This window comes from Heptranchias perlo, chromosome 10 (assembly GCF_035084215.1).
Source record: "Heptranchias perlo isolate sHepPer1 chromosome 10, sHepPer1.hap1, whole genome shotgun sequence".
Taxonomy (NCBI): Eukaryota; Metazoa; Chordata; class Chondrichthyes; order Hexanchiformes; family Hexanchidae; genus Heptranchias; species Heptranchias perlo.
Window position 1 is genome coordinate 34441268 of NC_090334.1, and position 21897 is coordinate 34463164.

The window sequence follows — 21897 nt, forward strand, 5'->3', positions numbered from 1 at the left end:
AGATGGAAAGATTAAAAAAGTGAAAATGAAAAATAGAATTAAAAATAAAATATTGCTTTGCATAGCTATATAACATTCCAGACTAAAAGCAGCTTGCCAACCTCTAATGCACAGTGTACAATTGAAACACGTGACATAGTTAATCACATAAAATCATTGAACAACTCCCCGAAAATCAAATGTGAATTTGACAGGAAATAAAGTAAATAGAGGAAATGCACAGAGATAGATTTTAGCATCTGAGAGATTGAATAATGTTTCAGGTGTGATGTGAATTTGACAGACTGAAAACCAGAAGAGACAAAGAAACCATTTATTTTTTGTGATGCATCAGGATAATGTTGCATCCGACAGCGTATTAAACAGATATGGATACAAAATGCAAGAATACATTAGCATAATTAGAATTTTATTAAAAGTGGTAGAAAACAGTCACAACTGACAATTACGTGAAATAGCTTAAATCGTGTTCAGTAGACCATCTCTGAAACACACTCTGGACCAAATGCAAAACGCATGTTACAGGGAGAGATATGTTAGTGTGTTTTGCAGTTCAGAATTAATGATGGAACCATAAATAATTTGTATTGAATTGACAGTTGCTGTGTATCACAGATCCTAGGGTTTTAAAAGAGGTGGCTGCAGAGATGGTGGATGCATTGGTTTTGATCTTCCAGAATTCCTTAGATTCTAGAACGGTCCCGTGGACTGAAAGGTAGCAAATGTAACCCTGCTATTCAAGAAAGGAGGGAGAGAGAAAATAGGTAACCATAGGCCAGTCAGCCTGATATCAGCAGTAGGGAAATTGCTAAAATCTATTATTAAGGACATAGTAATAGGGGCCTTAGAAAATCATATGATGATTAGGCAGAGTCAACACGGTTTTATGAAAGGGAAATCATGTTTGACAAATCTATTAGAGTTTTTTTGAGGGTGTAATGAGCAGGATAGATAAGGGGGAACCAGTGGATGTAGTATATTTGGATTTTCAAAAGGCATTCGATAAGGTGCCCCACAAGGTTGTTACACAAGATAAGGGCTTATGGGATTGGGGGTAATATGGATTGAGGACTGGTTAACGGACAGAAAATAGAGAGTAGGAATAAAAGGGTCATTTTCGGGTTGGCAGGTTGTAACTAGTGGGGTGCCGCAAGGATCAGTGCTTGGGCCTCAGCTGTTTACAACATATACCAATGACTTAGATGAAGGGACCGAGTGTAACGTATCCAAGTTTGCTGACGATACAAAGATAGTTGGGAAAGTAAGCTGCGAGGAGGACACAAAGAAGTTGCAAAAGGATAAAGAGAGGTTAGGTGAGTGAGCGAGAAGGTGGCAGATGGAGCATAATGTGGGGAAATGTGAAATGATCCACTTTGGTAGGAAGAATAGAAAAGCATACGAACTAAGAGCAGGAGTTGGCCATTCGGCCCCTCGAGCCTGCTCTGCCATTTGATAAGATCATGGCTGATCTGATTGTGACCGCAACCCTACATTCCCGTCTACCTACTATAACCTTTGACTCCCTTGTTAATCAGGAATCTATTTAACTCAGCTTTAAAAATATTCAATGACCCTGCCTCCACCGCTCTCTGGGGAAGGGCGTTCCACAGACTCACGACCCTCTGAGAGAAAAAAATTCTCCTTATCTCCGTCTTAAATAGGAGACCGTTTATTTTTAAACTGTTGCCCCTAGTTCTAGTCTCTCCCACAAGGGGAAACATCCTCTCAGCATCTCCCCCTTCAAGTCCCCTCAGGATCTTATGTTTCAGTAAGATCACCTCTCATTCTTCTAAACTCCAGTGTATACAGGCCCAACTTGTCCAACCTTTCCTCATGAGATAACCCCCTCTTCCCAGGAATCAGTCGAGTGAACCTTCTCTGAACCGCCTCCAAAGCAATTATGTCCTTTCTTAAATAAGGAGACCAAAACTGCACACAGTATTCTAGATGTGGCCTCACCAATGCCCTGTACAACTGTAGCAAAACATCTCTACTTTTATATTCCATTCCTCTTGCAATAAATGACAACATTCCATTTGCCTTCCTAATCACTTGCTGTACCTGCATACTAACTTTTTGTGATTCATGTACTAGGACACTCAGATCCCTCTGTACCTCAGAGTTCTGCAATCTCTCTCCATTTAAATAATATACTGCTTTTCTATTCATCCTGCCAAAGTGAACAAGTTCACATTTTCCCACATTATACTCCATTTGCCAAATTTTTGCCCATTCACTTAACCTATCTATATCCCTTTGCAGACACCTTATGTCCTCTTCACAACTTACTTTCCTACCTACATTTGTGTCATCAGCAAATTTAGCCACTATACATTCGGTTCCTTCATCCAAGTCATTGATATAGATTGTAAATAGTTGAGGCCCAAGCACTGATCCCTGTGGCACTTCACCCGTTACATCTTGCCAACCTGAAAATGACTCATTTCTGCCGACACTCTGTTTCCTGTTAGCTAACCAATCCTTTATCCATGCTAATATGTTACCCCCTACACCACGAGCTCTTATTTTGTGTAGTAGCCTTTGACGTGGCACCTTGTCAAAAGCCTTCTGGAAATCCAAGTACACCACAACCACAGGATCCCCTTTATCCACGTTGCTTGTTACTTCCTCAAAGAAATTACTCAAACATGATTTCCTTTTCACAGAGCCGTGTTGACTCTGCCTGATTGCATTGAGATTTTCTAAGTGCCCTGCTATAACCTCCTTAATAATAGATTCTAGCATTTTCCCTATGACAGATGTTAAGCTAACTGGCCTGTAGTTTCCTGCTTTCTGTTTCCCTCCTTTCTTGAATAGAGGAGTTACAGTCGCTATTTTCCAATCTGATGGGACCTTTCCAGAATCGAGGGAATTTTGGAAAATTAATACCAATGCATCTACTATCTCTGCAGCCACTTCTTTTAAGACCCTAGGATGAAGTCCGTCAGGACCAGGGGACTTGTCAGCTTTTAGTTTGAATATTTTTTTCAGAACCCTTTCCCTGGCGATTGTAAATGTTTTAAGTTCCTCCTTCCCTTTCACCTCTTGATTCACAATTATTTCTGGCATGTTATTTATATCCTCTACAGTGAAGATGGACTCAAAATATCTGTTCAATTCATCTGCCATTTCCTTATTCTCCATTATTGATTCTCCAGACTCACTCTCCAGAGGACCAACACTCACTTTACTCACTCTTTTCCTTTTTAAATACCTGTAGAAACTCTTAGGGCTTGATTTTCGGACCTCTGAGCTGGCGGGTTCGTGGCGGGGGGCTGCGAAAATTGGGGATTCCCGGGGTGGGTCCGGAGCCCTGCTCCAACCCGCCCACTTCCGGGTTCCCCAGTGACACGTTTGGATGCGCGTGCAGTCCCCGCATGCGGGACTCCCGCTGGCAATTAAAGCCGGCGGGATCCCACTTAAACCAATTAATTAGATAGTTCAGGTCGTTAGCAGACCTGATTTGTAGGATATTTTACGAGGGGTGGGATTTTCATCCAAACTGAGAGTGTTTCCCATATTGGGGGAAACTCTCCCAGTTGAAATGGACTTGTTGCAGCTATCAGCCTGTGGCAGCTGCAAAGGTCCATTTGACAGGTGGGGGGGAGGGGGGTGGGGGAGACCCTCACTCATTGCAGGAGGCCACTCTGTCACTTTGGACAAAGTTTGGCCTCCACCACCCTCCTCCTAACAATAAAATTCACCAACTTGCAACCTCAACCCTGGTGTGCAGACACATTCACCTACCTTGCGGACCCCCTCAAATGAACATCTTCCGGATGGGGGCCGCCATAGCTGCAGTCATGACCTCCTCGGAGGGCGAACAGCATCACCAGCCTCGCCGGCCACGCCGTCCACCTCTGACACGTGGAGCTCCACAACACAGTGCTGTGACACATCCACCTGCACAGCAGGAGGGAGGGCAACCGCAGAGAGAGATGCGTCGCAGGGGGCACTACTCTCGCCACAGGGTCCACAGACCGAGGCTCAGCTTCCTGGACTCTCTGAGCAGCAGTGCATACGGAGGCTGAGAGTCATTCGACATGTAGTCGTGGACATCTGCAGCCTCCTTGATGCCAAGCTACTCCTGGCTGGCCCGAGCACCATCTTCTTACCTGTCGCTGTCAAAGTCACCACTGCCCTCAACAACTTCTCCTCTGCATCCTTCCAGGGTGCCACCGGGGACATCGCCGACGTCTCTCAGCCGTCTGCACAAAAGAGTCCTTCAAATACACCTACACCCACTCAGCAGTGACACAATGGGTGGCATCAGTTGTGGGTCTTCATTGTGATCCTCAGGAAAGGGCATTATTGCACAAACCAGACAAGATTCGCAAAGATGTGGCAGTAGTGGTGCCAATATAATATGTAATGTGAGTTGATCAGAAATCAAATATAAGTAAAAACCATGAAAAACCCTCAAACACCCTTGTGCATCCCCTTCAAGCTCACGACACGTTTGCCTTACACGTCCTACTGCACATATGTGATGCATGCCCTGTGGCTGCAGCACAGGTCGTGGCAGGTTGAGTGAGGCTGACTGTGAAAGAGATGCACGAGAGGGTGTGTATGAGATAGAGCCATGAGATTGTATGAGGATTGGGTTGAGTGGTAGTGGTGGGATGAGTACTGGGGAGGTCGGTAAGTGCAGGTAAGTTGAGGATGAGCTTTGAGTGGGTGTGAGGAGTGATGTGATAGAGTAGTGTTGGCAGTGCAGAAGGAGATGTGGGGTGGGGGCAGTGATGTGGCAGATGGAGTGTAGGGGAATGAGTAAGTATACTCACTTTGGCTGACCTACTTAGGTCATCGAAGCGCCTCCTGCACTGATATGTTGGTGGTGCAGGTGACCTCCTCTGCCACCTCGAGCCAGGCCTTCGTGGTGGCAGAGGCAGGCCACTTCCTCCCGCCCGCTGGGTGGAAGATCTCTGTCCTCCCCCTCCTCCGCACCACATCCAGTAGGACCTGGAGTGAGGCATCATTAAACTGGGAGCAGCCTTCCCCATGGGCTGCTCCATGCTGTAATTTTGCCTATTTTCTGCAGCATCAGTCAGTGGAGGACTGCCCCTTTAACTAGGGCTCCTCCAGCTAACAGCCTATGATGCGGGTGCGCAGTCCGCCCACTGCGCAGCTTTCCAGCGCGAAACCTGGAAGCCAAGGTAAGTGCCTTCAACTAGGCTGCGATCGCGTGCGGAGCACCCCGAATTCACTGGGCACGTTACCCACGCGCCCAGTCGACCCCCCGCTGCCAACCCGCCGCCCTCCTAATATCAAGCCCTTACTATCTGTTTTTATATTTCTAGCTAGCTTTCTCTCGTACTCTCATTTCTCCCTTCTTATTATTCTTTTAGTCATTCTTTGCTGTTTTTATATTCTGTCCAATCTTCTGACCTACCACTAATCTTCGCGGAATTGTTTGCTTTTTCTTTCTATTTGATACTATTTCCTTAGTTAGCCACAGATGGTACGTTCTTCCCCAAGAGTCTTTCTTTCTCACTGGAATGTATCTTTGCTGAGTGTTATAAATTATCTCATTAAATGTCTGCCACTGCATCTCTACTGACCTATCCCTTAACCTAATTTCCCAGTTCACTTTAGCCAGCTCTGTCTTCATGCCCTCATAATTGCCCTTATTTAAGTTTAAAACACTCGTCTTAGACTTACTCTTCCCTCATAGGAACATAGGAACAGCAGTAGGCCATTCAGCCCCTCGTGCCTGCTCCACCATTTGATAAGATCATGGCTGATCTGGGATCTAACTCCATATACCGGCCTTTGGCCCATATCCCTTAATACCTTTGGTTGCCAAAAAGCTATCTATCTCAGATTTAAATTTAGCAATTGAGCTAGTATCAATTGCCGTTTGCGGAAGAGAGTTTCAAACTTCTACAACCCTTTGTGTGTAGAAATGTTTTCTAATCTCGCTCCTGAAAGGTCTGGCTCTAATTTTTAGACTGTGCCCCCTACTCCTAAAATCCCCAACCAGCGGAAATAGTTTCTCTCTATCCACCCTATCCGTTCCCCTTAATATCTTATAAACTTCGATCAGATCACCCCTTAACCTTCGAAACTCCAGAGAATACAACCCCAATTTGTGTAATCTCTCCTCGTAACTTAACCCTTGAAGTCTGGGTATCATTCTAGTAAACCTACGCTGCACTCCCTCCAAGGCCAATATGTCCTTCCGAAGGTGCGGTGCCCAGAACTGCTCACAGTACTCCAGGTGCAGTCTAACCAAGGTTTTGTATAGCTGCAGCATAACTTCTGCCCCCTTGTGCTCTAGTCCTCTAGATATAAAGGCCAGCATTCCATTAGCCTTATTGATGATTTTCTGCACCTGTTCATGACACTTCAATGATCTATGTACCTGAACCATAAGTCCCTTTGGACATCCACTGTTTTTAACTTTTTACCATTTAGAAAGTACCCTGTTCTATCCTTTTTTGATCCAAAGTGGATGACCTCACATTTGTCTACATTGAATTCCATTTGCCACAGTTTTGCCCATTCACCTAATCTATCAATATTGCTTTGTAATTTTATGTTATCATCTACACTGCTTACAATGCCACCAATCTTTGTGTCATCGGCAAACTTAGATATGAGACTTTCTATGCCTTCATCCAAGTCATTAATAAATATTGTGAATAATTGAGGCCCCAAGACAGATCCATGCGGGACTCCACTAGTCACATCCTGCCAATGTGAGTACCTATCCATTATCCCTACTCTCTGTCGCCTTTCGCTCAGCCAACTTCCTAACCAAGTCCATACTTTTCCCTCGATTCCATGGGCTTCTATCTTAGCTAACAGTCTCTTATGTGGGACCTTATCAAATGCCTTCTGGAAGTCCATATAAATAACATCCAATGACATTCCCCTGTCCACTACTTTAGTCACCTCTTCAAAAAATTCAATCAGGTTTGTCAGGCACGACCTACCTTTCACAAATCAATGCTGGCTCTCTCTGATTAACTGAAAATTCTCGAGGTGTTCAGTCACCCTATCCTTAATTATAGACTCCAGCATTTTCCCCACAACAGATGTTAGGCTAACTGGTCTATAATTCCCTGGTTTCCCTCGCTCTCTTTTCCTGAAAAGCGGAGTGACATGTGCAATTTTCCAATCCAGAGGGACAGTTCCTGAATCTGGAGAACTTTGAAAGATTATAGTTAGGGCATCTGCAATGTGCTCACCTACTTCCATTAAAACCCTGGGATGGAAACCATCTGGTCTTGGGGATTTGTCACTCTTTCGTGCTATTATTTTCTTCATTACCGTTGCTTTACTTATATTAATTTTATCGTGTCCCTGTCCCCGATTCAATATTAGTTTTCTTGGGATTTCCGGCATGCTATCCTCTTTTTCTACTGTAAATACTGATGCAAAGTAATCGTTCAACATGTCCGACATTTCCCCATTGTCAATGACAATATCCCCACTTTCAGTTTTTAAGGGGCCAACACTGCTCCTAACCACCCTCTTTTTCCTAATGTAACTATAAAAGTTCTTTGTATTGGTTTTGATATCCCTTGCAAGTTTCTTTTCATACTCTCTTTTTGTAGCTCTTACTATCTGTTTTGTGACCCTTTGTTGATCTTTGTATCTTTCCCATTCGCCAGGATCTGTGCCATTTTTTGCCTTTTTGTATGCCTTTTCCTTATGTCTTATACTGTCCCTTACCTCTTTAGTTGTCTATGGCTGTTTTTTTTGGCAAGTAGAGTTCTTGCCCCTCAGGGGTATAAACCGATTCTGTATCACGTTAAATGTTTCTTTAAACATTTCCCACTGATCATCAGTCGTTTTACCCATTAACAGATTTGCCCAGTTTACTGTGGACAGTCTCTGTCTCATCCCATTGAAGTCGGCCTTACCCAAGTCTAGAATCTTAGCAGCTGACTCACTTTTTTCCTTTTCAAACACTACATTGAACTCGATCATGTTATGATCGCTATTGGATAGATGTTCTCGTACAGTTAAGCCGTTAACTAAATCTGGTTCATTACTCATTACTAAATCTAGTATGGCTTGCCCCCTTGTTGCCTCTAGGACATACTGCTGTAGAAAACTATCCCGAACACACTCAAGAAATTCACTACCTTTCTGACAGTTGCTTGTCTGCTTTTCCCAATCTATGTGAAGGTTAAAGTCCCCCATTAAGACCACTATCCCTTTCTTACAGGCTTGTCTAATCTCTGCATTTATACAATCTAGCACTTCAGAGATGCTGCCAGGGGTCCTATACACAATTCCCACTATAGTGTTAGATCCTTTCCTATTTCTCAATTCAACCCATAAGGTCTCTGTTGTCTGCTTACCTTTCGTTATATCCTCTTTTATCATTGAAGTGATTTCATCTCTAATCAGTAAGGCTACTCCTCCCCCTCTTCCATTTTCCCTATCTCTCCTGTAGACCTTATAACCCGATATATTTAGTTCCCAATCCTGACCATCCTGCAGCCATGTCTCAGTGATAGCTATCATGTCATATCCAATTTGAATTTGAATCTGTAGTTCATTTAATTTATTCCTTATACTCCGTGCATTCGTATATAGAACTCTTAGTTGGGCCACACACCCTAGCCTGACCTTCAGCTTTGATGCTGGGTTAATCGCCTTACACCTTCTAGTTTTCACTTTATCTGTAGTGTCTAAAGTACACTTTCTTTCTGCTGCTCTACGCTTTTCCCTTTCACTTGTTCTTGAACAACTGTTTGTACTATTTGTATTGTAAATTTCCCCTGGGTCTTCCCCTCTCTTGCTGCTCTCAACATTACTCCCTGCTCAGGTTCCCATCTCCCTGCCACTCTGGTTTACACCTTCCCCAACAGCACTAGTAAACACCCCTGCGAGGACATTGGTGCCAGTCCTGCTCAGGTGTAACCCGTCCCGCTTGTACAGGTCCCACCTTCCCCAGAACCGGTCCCAATGTCCCAGGAATCTAAATCCCTCCCTCCTACACCATCCCTGCAGCCACGCATTCATCTGGTCTATTTTCCTGTTTCTATACTCACTAGCACGTGGCACTGGTAGTAATCCTGAGATCACTACCTTTGAAGTCCTGCTTTTTAATTTATCTCCTAACTCCTTAAATTCACCTTGTAGGACCTCATCCCTTTTTTTTAACCTATGTCATTGGTACCGATATGGACCACGACTACTGGCTATTCACCCTCCCCCTCCAGAATGTCCTGCAGCCGCTCTGCAACATCCTTGACCCGAGCACCAGGGAGGCAACATACCATCCTGGTGGTCAAACTGAGGCAGAATAATTTTTAAAAGGTGAGACACGAAGAAATTTTGGTATTCAAAGGGATTTGGGTGTCTTTGTACACGAAGCACAGAAAGTTAACATGCAGGTACAGCAAGCAATTAGGAAGGGGGATGGAGTGTAAGAGTAAAGAAGTCTTGCTGCAATTGTACAGGGCTTTGGTGAGAGTACTGTGTACAGTTTGGTCTCCTTATGTAAGGAAGGATATACTTGCCTTAGAGAAGGTGCAACAAAGGTTCACTAGACTGATTTGTGGGACGAGAGGGTTATCCTATGAGGAGAGATTGAGTAGAATGGGCCTATTTTCTCTTCAGATTAGAAGAGAGGAGATCTCATTAAAACGTATAAAATTCTTAGAGGGCTTGACAGGGTAGATGCTGAGAGGCTGTTTCCCCTGGCTGGAGAGTCTAGAACTAGAAGTCATAGTCTCAAGATAAGGGGTCAGCCATTTAGGATCGAGTTGAGGAAAAATGTCTTCGCTCAGAGGGTTGTGAATCTGTGGATGCTCAGTCGTTGAGTACATTCAGGACTTAGATCAATAGATTTTTGGACATTTAAGGGAATCAAGGGATAAGGGGATAGGACAGGAAAGTGGAGTTGAGGTCAAAGATCTTATTGAATGGCGGAGCAGGCTCGAGGGGTCGTATGGCCTACTCCTGCTCTTATTTCTTATGTTCTTAGATGATTGTAGTAAACCTGCTCCTGTCTCAGTTTAATTTTGCTTTGACAACCATTGCATTTTAATTGAACATCCCAAACCACTACCAGCATACGCCACACCTCATTTTTGTATAATTAGGGAGAACAACTCCCTGCGACAACCAGGCCTGGAGCTAGATTCTAATGCACCTTTACAATGATTATTTTTCCTCATCACCGTTTAATTTACATGGTTAGTAGGGCGTTATCACAATACTGGGGAGTTTTCAGGCCTGCTAATTTTCCAGAATAGGCAGGAGTAGCCCTGAAAGCTCAGCTCAAGGTCTGCCATGTTTCCTAATGGGTTAAATTCACATCACAGATGTGTCCTATGCAATTCATTTTGTCATATTAATTTTGAATTCAATTTTAAACTACCCATTTACACTGCTGTAATAGTCACACCTTACTTCTCCTTCTTTTGACTGTAGCAATTCATTCTAGAGCATGGTTTCCTTGGCAGCAACTGCAATCCTCTGGTACCATGCTCACAGTGCCATTTTTAAGGTATGCTTAGAGGTGTAACCTTAGCTGCCGGACTATGGGGCCTATTGCAGCAAATATGATCCTGCCCTCAGCTAGCAGCTACATATGCTCACAATCAACAACAGTCACTGGATAATAGTCAGAGACAGGAAGGCAGTCTGATTTTTCCTCTTGCCTGGCCTGGGGCAGTGAGCCAAATATGACGTCTTTTTCACAACATCAGACGAGTGGCCACACTCAGCACAACTTAAAAAGGCCTTCCTGGTTTGAATGACTCAGTACCAAACTGTGCCGCACAGGCACCACTGAATCATGAGACGTGGGAGTGAATTTCATCTTTGATACCTGGGATCTCCTGCCTGTTGTAGAACCCACCCGATTTTCATCCCATTGAAATCAAATTTAAAATCCTCATCCACATCTTCAAATTCTTCCAAAGCTTCATCCATTCCCATCTCTGCAACCTCATCCAGCCTTAATTCTGCTTCACTCCCCCTCACCTCCGGCCACCCTTTGGACTACCAACTTTAACCTTTCATAAATCCTACCCACTGTTCACACCACCATTAGTGGTAGAGCCTTCGGCTGTCTCACTCCTACTCTCTGGAATTTCCTCCCTAAACCCATGCCTCTCCAAAACCTTCTCAAAGCCCATCTTGCTGGCTAGACTAACAGTCACCTCTCCTTACTCTCTGACAGCATCTATTCCTTTATCGATCGCCCGCTCTCTTGCTCTTCCCCCCACCCCACCCCCAACTTTAAAGGATCTTTGGATATTTTCTACATTAAAGAAAGGCGCTATATAAATGCAAGTTGCTGTTTTCTCAAATTTTCTGTTTACCACCTCCTTTCCCAAAAGAAGTGGCTAATACGAAAGTATTTTTTTTAAGTGATGGCAGTACTCTGTTTTAAATATATACCTCTATTTAGTAACTTGAAAAGATACCAAGAACCACATTCCTAGAAAACATTGCCTTCTTAAAACATTTTGGCTGCCACTCTATTGAGACCTCCCTTTTGCACCCAATATGACCATTTTTTTGTTTTACTTCAGTGATTTCATTATTGATCATGAGGACTAATAAGCTATACTAGCAAACTGTGAAAGTTTCATACTTTATAACAGTGGTGGCAATTGCAAAATAAGTATAATGGTAGATTTCAAGGTTTAATTGAAGTAAAAACTCCATGATCTATACTGTAAATGAAGAGGAGAACACTGCAAAAGTTGGAAATCTGTCACAAAAAAACAGAAAATTCAGGTCAATCTGCATCAGTGCAGAGAACAAACAGGCCAACATTTCAAGCTAGACCCTTCTTCAGAACGAAAATATGAAACAAGAAGCAGTTTAATAGAATCAGGAAAAAAGGGAAAGTAAAAAACAAACAAGCTGACAGGGAGTATCAGTGGAATGACTGTTGCACATTGTAATAGATCATCTGTCAGGCAATGGAAATAAATATTAGAGAGACAAAAGATTGAAGGAGTTTGAACTTTTTGGTGACTGCTCTTAAGGACTAACTAAGGCCTATATAACAGGAACTGTCAGGGTGACACTCGCCCGGGAACTGCGAGATGGATAAAAGAATGGATTTGAAACCCTGGACTAGCAGGGTGAATACTTGGTAAACATATAAAACCCAGGCTCACAGTAATTTTTCAGGAGGCGACAAGTTGCGTTTAAAGACGTTGCCGATCAAATTAACCCCTTACAATCTTACAGAAAGAGGATCTGATCACGCTTGCTTCCGAGTTGTACTTAAACAACAACAACAACTTGCATTCAAATCACGCCTTCAATGTAGTAAAACGTCCCAAGGCACTTCACAGGAGCGTTATCAAACAAAATTTGACACTGAGCCACATCAGGAGATATTAGGAAAGGTAAAGAGGTTGGTTTTAAGGAGTGTCTTAAAGGAGGAGAGAGAGGTAGAGAGGTTTAGGGAGGGAATTCCAGAGCTTAGGGCCTAGGCAGCTGAAGGCATGGCCGCCAATGGTGGAGCGATTAAAATCGGGAATGCGCAAGAGGCAAGAATTGGAGGAGCACAGAGATGTAGGAGTGCTGTGCGGCTGGAGGAGGCTACAGAAATAGGGAGGGGCAAGGCCATGGAGGGATTTTTTTTAAACAAGGATGAAAATTTTAAAATCGAGGTGTTCCCGGACTGGGAGCCAGTGTAGGTCAGCAAGCACAGGAGTGGTGGGAGAACGGGACTTGGTGCGAGTTAGGATACGGGCTGCAGTTTTGGATGAGCTCAAGTTTATGGAGGATCGGAGATGGGAGGCCAGCCAGTAAAGCATTGGAATAGTCGAGTCTAGAGGTAACAAAGGCATGGATGAGGGTTTCAGCAGCAGATGAGCTGAGACATGGGCTGAGACGGGCAATGTTATGGAGGTGGAAGTAGGCGGTCTTGGTGATGGAGCGGTTATGTGGTCAGAAGCTCATCTCAGTGTCAAATAGGACGCCAAGATTGTGAATAGTCTGGTTCAGCCTTAGACACTAGCCAAGGAGACTGATGGAGTCGGTGGCTAGGGAATGGAGTTTGTGGTGGGGACCGAAGCCAATGGCTTGGGTCTTCCCAATATTTAGTTGCAGGAAACTTTTGCTCATCCAGTACTGGATGTCGGAGAAGCAGTGTGACAAATGAGAGACAGTGGAGGGGGTGAGAGAGGTGGTGGTGAGGTAGAGCTGGGTGTCGTCAGCGTACATGTGGAATCTGATGTTTTCGGATGATGTCATCGAGGGGCAGCGTGTAGATGAGAAATAGGAGAGGGCCGAGGATAGATCCTTGGGGGACTCCAGAAATAACGGTGCAGGAGCGGGAAGAGAAGCCATTGCAGGTGATTCTCTGGCTACGACTGGTTAGATAAGAATGGAACCAGGCGAGCGCAGTCCCACCCAGCTGGATGATGGAGGAGAGGCGTTGGAGGAGGATGGTGTGGACAACCGTGTCAAAGGCCGCAGACAGGTTGAGAAGGGATAGTTTACCATGGTCACAGTCACATAGGATGTCATTTGTGAGTTTGACAAGGGCCGTTTCAGTACTGTGGCAGGGACGAAAACCTGATTGGAGGGATTCAAACATGGAGTTATGGGAAAGATGGGCACGTTCAAGGACTTCCCAGATGGCATCTTTATATGGAAAACTGTCATGCCAATCAAATTATGTAGCGTGTTTAAAACCATTCTAAAGTGTTTAAGTCTCAGTTGATTCTTACTTTTCAACCCCTGGAAAAAGATAAAACCCTACAGATTAAAGTAAAGAATATGTAAATAGCTAAAAAAAACAGTGAGAAGCACAACCACAGAAAAAGCGAGAAAATGGGAGAAATTGAAAATGAACAGAAAATGCTGGCGATCTACAACGGCTCTGCCAATTCCAAAAAAGTGTAAAACAGGTCACTACCTCGACTCTACATGACATAACTATTTGGGTAAAGTGCCATACAGCCAGCAGCACCAGTGGAAACATGTTAAAAATATAAGCCACTATCTTTGGGAAAGGAGGGAGCGGTGCTTGGAAAAATGTCATACTGATTTTTCATAGATCAATGGTGATGCTACACTTGGAATACGGTGTACAATTTTTGCCACTATCTTCAAAAGGATATTAAGAAGCCTGGAGAAGAGTTAAACAAGAAGGATGGCCTGGGATTTCTGTGGTGTTTGGGGAAGACATGATTCAGATTATTAAAATCCTGGCAGGCACAGATAATTATAGATATATAAGCTGCTTATTTAACTTGGACTGAATTAAAGTAAAAACCACACTGGAGATTAGTAAATTTCACCCTGGAGTAATGTATGTACGTAAAAGACTAACAGCAAAAGCAAGTAATGCATTGACTTAAACAAATGATCAAATGTCAGGTATAAATGAGGTTGAAGGTTGTAACGGTAATATAGAGTTAGATTAAATATCCCATTAAATATGTTGGCCACTGAGGTGCTAAGACTAGAGAGAACTCCTCCATTAGAGAAAACTGTTCAAAGAGTAAGTCATAAGGTTAGGTAGATACTCAGATTTTGTCCATTACTGAGACAAAAATAAGCATTTTGTCTCAGTGTAGTTTAGTGCTTATTCCTTTAAATTCAGTCATAGTACATAAAGAGTTTAACAGCCAGCTAAGCCAGGGTCATGTACCATGTTTGATAGAATGTTGCAAGTTATAGACTGGAGAAGGGAATAATTCAAACTTCTACAATACTCTGATTAGTTCAGTTTGTATGTGCACAAGTCACTTTCAAATCTTTGTATAGGATATTCAAAATCCAGGAAGTTTCAGGATTTTTTTATGGCTATAAATTGAGCTATCCTGTTCAAATTCAAGACCCTGTTTGAAGCACCCGAGGAAAAAAAAGAGAAAAAGATTTGAAATCGCAAAAAAGTTCAAATTAGGGTTACCAGATTAGTAAAAACAAAATCAAAATCGCATCAAAACTACAGCACAGAAACAGGCCATTCGGCCCAACTGCTCCATGCTGGTGTTTATGCTCCAGACAAGCCTCCTCCCTCCCTACTTCATCTAACCCTATCAGGATATGCTTTCTATTTCTTTCTACCTCACATGTTTATTTAGCTTCCCCTTAAATGCATCTATACTATTTGCCTCAGCTACTCCTTGTGGTAGCAAGTTCCACATTCTTACCACTCTTTGGGTAAAGAAGTTTCTCCTGCATTCCCTATTGGATTTATTAGCAACTATTTTATATTTATGACCTCTAGTTTTGGACTCTCCCACACGCAGAAACATTTTCTCTACGTCTACCCTATCAAACCTTTTCATTATCTTAAAGACCTCTTATCAGGTCACCCCTCAGCCTTCTCTTTTCTAGAAAAAGGAGCCACAGCCTGTTTAATCTTTCCTGATAAGTATATCCTCTCAGTTCTGGTATCATCCTTGTGAATCTTTTTTGCACCCTCTCCAATGTCTCTATACCTTTTCTACGATATGAAGACCAGAACTGTGCACAATACTCCAAGTGTGGTCTAACCAAGATACTATACAAGTTTAACATCAGTAGTGGGAAAATGCTGGAATCCATTATGCTAACGGGTAACTTAGAAAATCATAATGTGATTAGGCAGAGTCAGCACGGTTTTATGAAAGGGAAATCATGTTTGACAAATCTATTCAAGTTTTTTGAGGATGTAACTAGCAGGGTAGATAAAGGGGAACCAGTGGATGTGGTGTATTTGGATTTTCAAAAGGCATTCGATAAGATCAGCCATGATCTTATTGAATGGCGGAGCAGGCTCGAGGGGCCGTACGGTCTACTCCTGCTCCTATTTCTTATGTTCTTAAATTCTCGGCTTTTCAAATCTCTCTCTCTATGAACGAACCCCAGTGCTTGATTTGTCTTTTTATGGCCTTATTAATCTGCGTCGCTACTTTTGGTGATTTGTGTATCTGTACCCAGAGATCCCTTTGCTCCTCTATCCCATTTAAACTCTTATTTTACAAGCAATATGTGGCCTCATTCTTCCTACCAAAATGCACCACGTCACTCTTTTATAAATATATATATATTGAAATTCATTGGCCAATTACACCACATTTCTGCAAGTTCATTAATGTCCTCTTGCATTTTGACATTCTTCCTTTGTATTAACTATACCACCCAATTTGGCGTCGTCCGCAAATTTTGAAATTGTACTTCCGCTTCCCAAATCCAAATTGTTAATGTAAATTGTGAACAGTGGTCCCAGCACCAATCCCTATGGAACACCACTTCCTACCTTTTGCCAGTCTGAGTAGCTACCCTTAACCCCTACTCTGTTTTTTGTTTTGTAGCCAACTTGCTATCCATTCTGCTACCTGTCCTCTGACCTTAGTCATGAGTCTACAATGCGATACCTTATCGAAGGCCTTTTGAAAATCCAAATATATTACATCTACTGCATTACCCTTGTCTACCCTTTGTTACTACTTTAAAGAATTCAATAAGATTGGTCAAGTATGACTTTCCCTTCAAAAGTCCATGCTGACTATTGTCTATTATATTTTAGTTCGCTAGATGTTTTTCGATTACATCTTTGAGTAAAGATTCCATTATTTTTCCTATCACTGACGTTAAGCTAATTGGTCTATAGTTCCCTGGACTTGTTCTATCTCCCTTTTTAAATATAGGAACATTAGCTGTCTGCCAGTCTTCTGGCACTATTCCCTTTTCTAATGAATTTTTAATATATGTAATAGTGCCTCTGCTATCTCCTCCTTAACTTCTTTTAATATTTACGGATGAAATCCATCTAGACCAGGGGTTTTATCCTCTCTAAGTTTGATTAGTTCAGCAATTATCTCCCCCTTTTCTATTTTAAATGTTTTTATATCTTTTTTGATCTCTTCTAATGTCCTACCCACATTGTTAGTCTCCCTGGTAAATACTGAGGCAAAGAAACTATTCAATATTTCTGCCATTTCGCTGTCATTACCTGTGAGTTTATCTTGTGCATCCCTTAGTGGCCCTATCCCTATTCTGATTTTTCTTTTGTTTTTTTAAATTGTCTGTAGAATACTTTACTTCTCACATACTGGGTACAAAAGGAGTCCTGTACACATTGTAAAAACTCCATTTCCTTTTCCCAACCACAGAAAGAAAGATCAAACCGATATTTATAAAGGATTAGATTAGTTTTAAGTTGCGATATTGTTTTCATTGAAAATTTAAGGCACAGAAGGAGGCCATTTGGCCCATCGTGTCCGCGCCAGCTGAGAAACAAGCCACCAGTCTAATCCCACTTTCCCGCATTTGGTCCGTAGCCCTGCAGGCCAGGGCTCTTCAGGTGCACATCCAGGTATTTTTTTTTTAAATGAGTTGACGGTTTCTGTCTCTTCCACCCTCTCAGGCAGTGAGTTCTGGACCCCCACCACCATCTGGGTGAAAACATTTTCTTCATTTCCACTCTAATCCTTCCACCAATCACTTTAAATCTATGCCCCCGGTTATTCACCCCTCCGCTAAGGGAAATAAGTCCTTCCTATCCACTCTATCTAGGCCCCTCAGAATTTTGTACACCTCAATCAAATCACGCCTCAGCCTCCTCTGTTCCAAGGAAAACAACCCCAGCCTATCCAATCTGTCATCATATCTAAAATTCTCCAGCCCTGGCAACATCCACGTAAATCTCCTCCGTACCCTCTCTAGTGCAATTACATCCTTCCTGTAATGTGGTGACCAGAACCGTGTACAGTACTCACGCTGTGGCCTAACTAGTGTTTTATACAGTTCCAGCATAACATCCCTGCTTCTATATTCTATGCCTCGGCTAATAAAAGAAAGCATTCCATATGCCTTCTTAACCACCTTATCTACCTGTCCTGCTACCTTCAGGGATCTGTGGACATGCCCTCCAAGGTCCCTCACTTCCTCTACACCTTTCAGTATCCTTTTGTCTAGAAGAGTTAGGTGGAGTTACTAAGTATAAAGTTACTACATGACTGTTGCTCATGTTTTTTTTAATTTGTTAATGGGATGTGGGCGTCACTGGCGAGGCCGGCATTTATTGGCCATCCCTAATTGCCCTCGAGAAGGTGGTGGTGAGCTGCCTTCTTGAGCCGCTGCAGTCCGTGTGGTGACAGTTCTCCCACAGTGCTGTTAGGAAGGGAGTTCCAGGATTTTGACCCAGCGACGATGAAGGAACGGCGATATATTTCCAAGTCGGGATGGTGTGTGACTTGGAGGGGAATGTGCAGGTGGTGTTGTTCCCATGTGCCTGCTGCTCTTGTCCTTCTAGGTGGTAGAGGTTGTGGGTTTGGGAGATGCTGTCGAAGAAGCCTTGGCGAGTTGCTGCAGTGCATCCTGTGGATGGTACACACTGCAGCCACTGTGCGCCGGTGGTGAAGGAAGTGAATGTTTAGGGTGGTGGATGGGGTGCCAATCAAGCGGGCTGCTTTATCTTGGATGGTGTCGAGCTTCTTGAGTGTTGTTGGAGCTGCACTCATCCAAGCAAGTGGAGAGTATTCCATGACACTCCTGACTTGTGCCTTGTAGATGGTGGAAAGGCTTTGGGGAGTCAGGAGGTGAGTCACTCGCCGCAGAATACCCAGCCTCTGACCTGCTCTCGTAGCCACAGTATTCATATGGCTGGTCCAGTTAAGTTTCTGGTCAATGGTGACCCCCAGGATGTTGATGGTGGGGGATTCGGCGATGGTAATGCCATTGAATGTCAAGGGGAGGTGGTTAGACTCTCTCTTGTTGGAGATGGTTATTGCCTGGCACTTGTCTGGCGTGAATGTTACTTGCCACTTATCAGCCCACGCCTGGATGTTGTCCAGGTCTTGCTGCATGCGGGCTCGGACTGCTTCATTATCTGAGGGGTTGCGAATGGAACTGAACACTCTGCAATCATCAGCGAACATCCCCATTTCTGACCTTATGATGGAGGGAAGGTTATTGATGAAGCAGCTGAAGATGGTTGGGCCTAGGACACTGCCCTGAGGAACTCCTGCAGCAATGCCCTGAGGCTGTGATGATTGGCCTCCAACAACCACTACCACCTTCCTTTATGCTAGATATGACTCCAGCCACTGGAGAGTTTTCCCCAATTCCCATTGACTTCAATTTTACGAGAGCTCCTTGGTGTCACACTCGGTCAAATGCTGCCTTGATGTCAAGGGCAGTCACTCTCACCTCACCTTTGGAATTCAGCTCTTTTGTGCATGTTTGGACCAAGGCTGTAATGAGGTCTGGAGCCGAGTGGTCCTGGCGGAACCCAAACTGAGCATTGGTGAGCAGGTTATTGGTGAGTAAGTGCCACTTGATAGCACTGTCGACGACACCTTCCATCACTTTGCTGATAATTGAGAGTAGACTGATGGGGCGGTAATTGGCTGGATTGGATTTGTCCTGCTTTTTGTGGACAGGGCATACCTGGGCAATTTTCCACATTGTCGGGTAGATGCCAGTGTTGTAGCTGTACTGGAACAGCTTGGCTAGAGGTGCAGCTAGTTCTGGAGCACAAGTTTTCAGCACTACAGCTGGGATGTTGTCGGGGCCCATAGCCTTTGCTGTATCCAGTGCACTCAGCCGTTTCTTGATATCACGTGGAGTGAATCGAATTGGCTGAAGACTGGCTTCTGTGATGGTGGGGATAGTGGGAGGAGGCCGAGATGGATCATCCACTCGGCACTTCTGGCTGAAGATGGTTGCAAACGCTTCAGCCTTGTCTTTTGCACTCACGTGCTGGACTCTGCCATCACTGAGGATGGGGATGTTTGCAAAGCCTCCTCCTCCCGTTAGTTGTTTAATTGTCCACCACCATTCACAACTGGATGTGGCAGGACTGCAGAGCTTTGATCTGATCCGTTGGTTGTGGAATCGCTTAGCTCTGTCTATAGCAGGTTGCTTCCGCTGTTTAGCTTGCATGTAGTCCTGAATTGTAGTTTCACCAGGTTGGCACCTCATTTTTAGGTACGTCTGGTGCTGCTCCTGGCATGCTCTTCTACACTCCTCATTGAACCAGGGTTGATCCCCTGCCTTGTTGGTAATGGCAGAGTGAGGAATATGCCGGGCCATGAGGTTACAGATTGTGCTGGAATACAATTCTGCTGCTGCTGATGGCCCACAGTGCCTCATGGATGCCCAGTTTTGAGCTGCGAGATCTGTTCTCAATCTATCCCATTTAGTACAGTGGTAGTACCACACAACACGTTGGATGGTGTCCTCAGTGCAAAGACGGGACTTACGTCTCCACGAGGACTGTGCGGTGGTCACTCCTGCCAATACTGTCACAGACAGATGCATTTGCGACAGGTCGATTGGTGAGGACGAGGTCAATTACGTTTTTCCCTCATGTTGGTTCGCTCACCACCTGCCGCAGGCCCAGTCTGGCAGCTATGTCCTTCAGGACTTGGCCAGCTCGGTCAGTAGTGGTGCTACCGAGCCACACTTGGTGATGGACATTGAAGTCCCCCACCCAGAGTACATTTTGTGCCCTTGCTACCCTCAGTGCTTCCTCCAAGTGGTGCTCAACATGGAGGAGGACTGATTCATCAACTGAGGGAGGACGGTAGGTGGTAATCAGCAGGAGGTTTCCTTGCCCATGTTTGACCTGATGCCATGAGATTTCATGGGGTCCAGATTCAATGTTGAGGACTCCCAGAGATACAGTAATTGAAGTAGCTGAAAGCAAAAACCAGATAGGGTTTGCTGTTAGTTAACTCTTACTTTGAACTCAAGGCAAGAATAGACAATCTGAAAGTTGAGACTCACCTATGGTAGTGATCACAAACACAAAAACAATCTAGAGTAAGGTTAGAAACATGGGGGAATTTTTTTAAATTTTATGTATCTTCCTTCAGGCGATTACATAGGATAGAGTACACAACAAAGCAAGCTGTGCATTACCTGTTGAAGAAAAAGACTTCATAGGCCAAACAGCCAGTTCTTATTTTGACAGTTATTTGCTATAACTTGAAAAATACGTGCACGGCTTTGTATTATCAAACTTCAAAACAGTTGAAAATAACTTCACGATCTTAAGAGTAATATGCTCAGGATCCTGCTGTGTGGACGCCTAAGTTTGGGATCGTGAGGCGCTCATCACCAACATTGGTAAAGGATCAGACTCTAGAACAAGCACATTGTGGGTAATTTTCAACTTTGCCACACGGGCGGTAACCTGGCAGAGCAGATCGCCCACCCGATTTTCAGCCCACTGATCCAGTTTACTGCTCATATAGCAAAGTTGAAAATTAATTCCATTAATTTTTAACAGTTGCAGGTTCACAGTGATGTTGTCATGTGACTAATTGCTTCATTGCACTGCTGTATTTCCCCCCATATCATGTGCAGCTTTCCTCTCAGTTTCCCACACACTCCAGGTCCAATCCCTAATCACCCTGCAGTTTCTTTCCCATCTCTCCATTTTTCCCCCTCTACAAATTCATCCTTTCCAAGTGACCCAGATCCTACTTGTTCATTTCCTCTTCAGCTCCCAACACTGAATTACCCTTCCTCGTATCCAAGCTAGCTGACATTGTTAAAGGCTCCCATTGCTCAGATACTGTCCCTATCAATGGGATGAAAATTGGGCGAGTTCTACTACAAGCAGGCGATCTGCTCTGGCAGGTTAGCTCCCAGACTCCTGCATAATTAGCCTCCATCCTGGCTATACAATAAACCATCAGATCAATCCCCTTACAAAGAAATTACATTTTCAAAAGCAGGACAGGTATCTCACAAGCATGGTTCTATGCACGAACAACCAGTGTGTTGAATAATTCTATGGAATCTGGCTCAAATCAACAGCGGTGCCAGCCTGATAACTTCACTTGTCGGCTTCTTAGACAAATCAGTATCAGGGATTTGTTGACAACTAAGTTTCTTCTGAACAGGTTCAAACTTAGTTGGAAGAGCTTTGTTATCCATGTTAATTAATTATCTGTATCTGTAGATAAAGACTATTACCTGGTCCCACAAACATTCTGGGAGTGTTTCCAG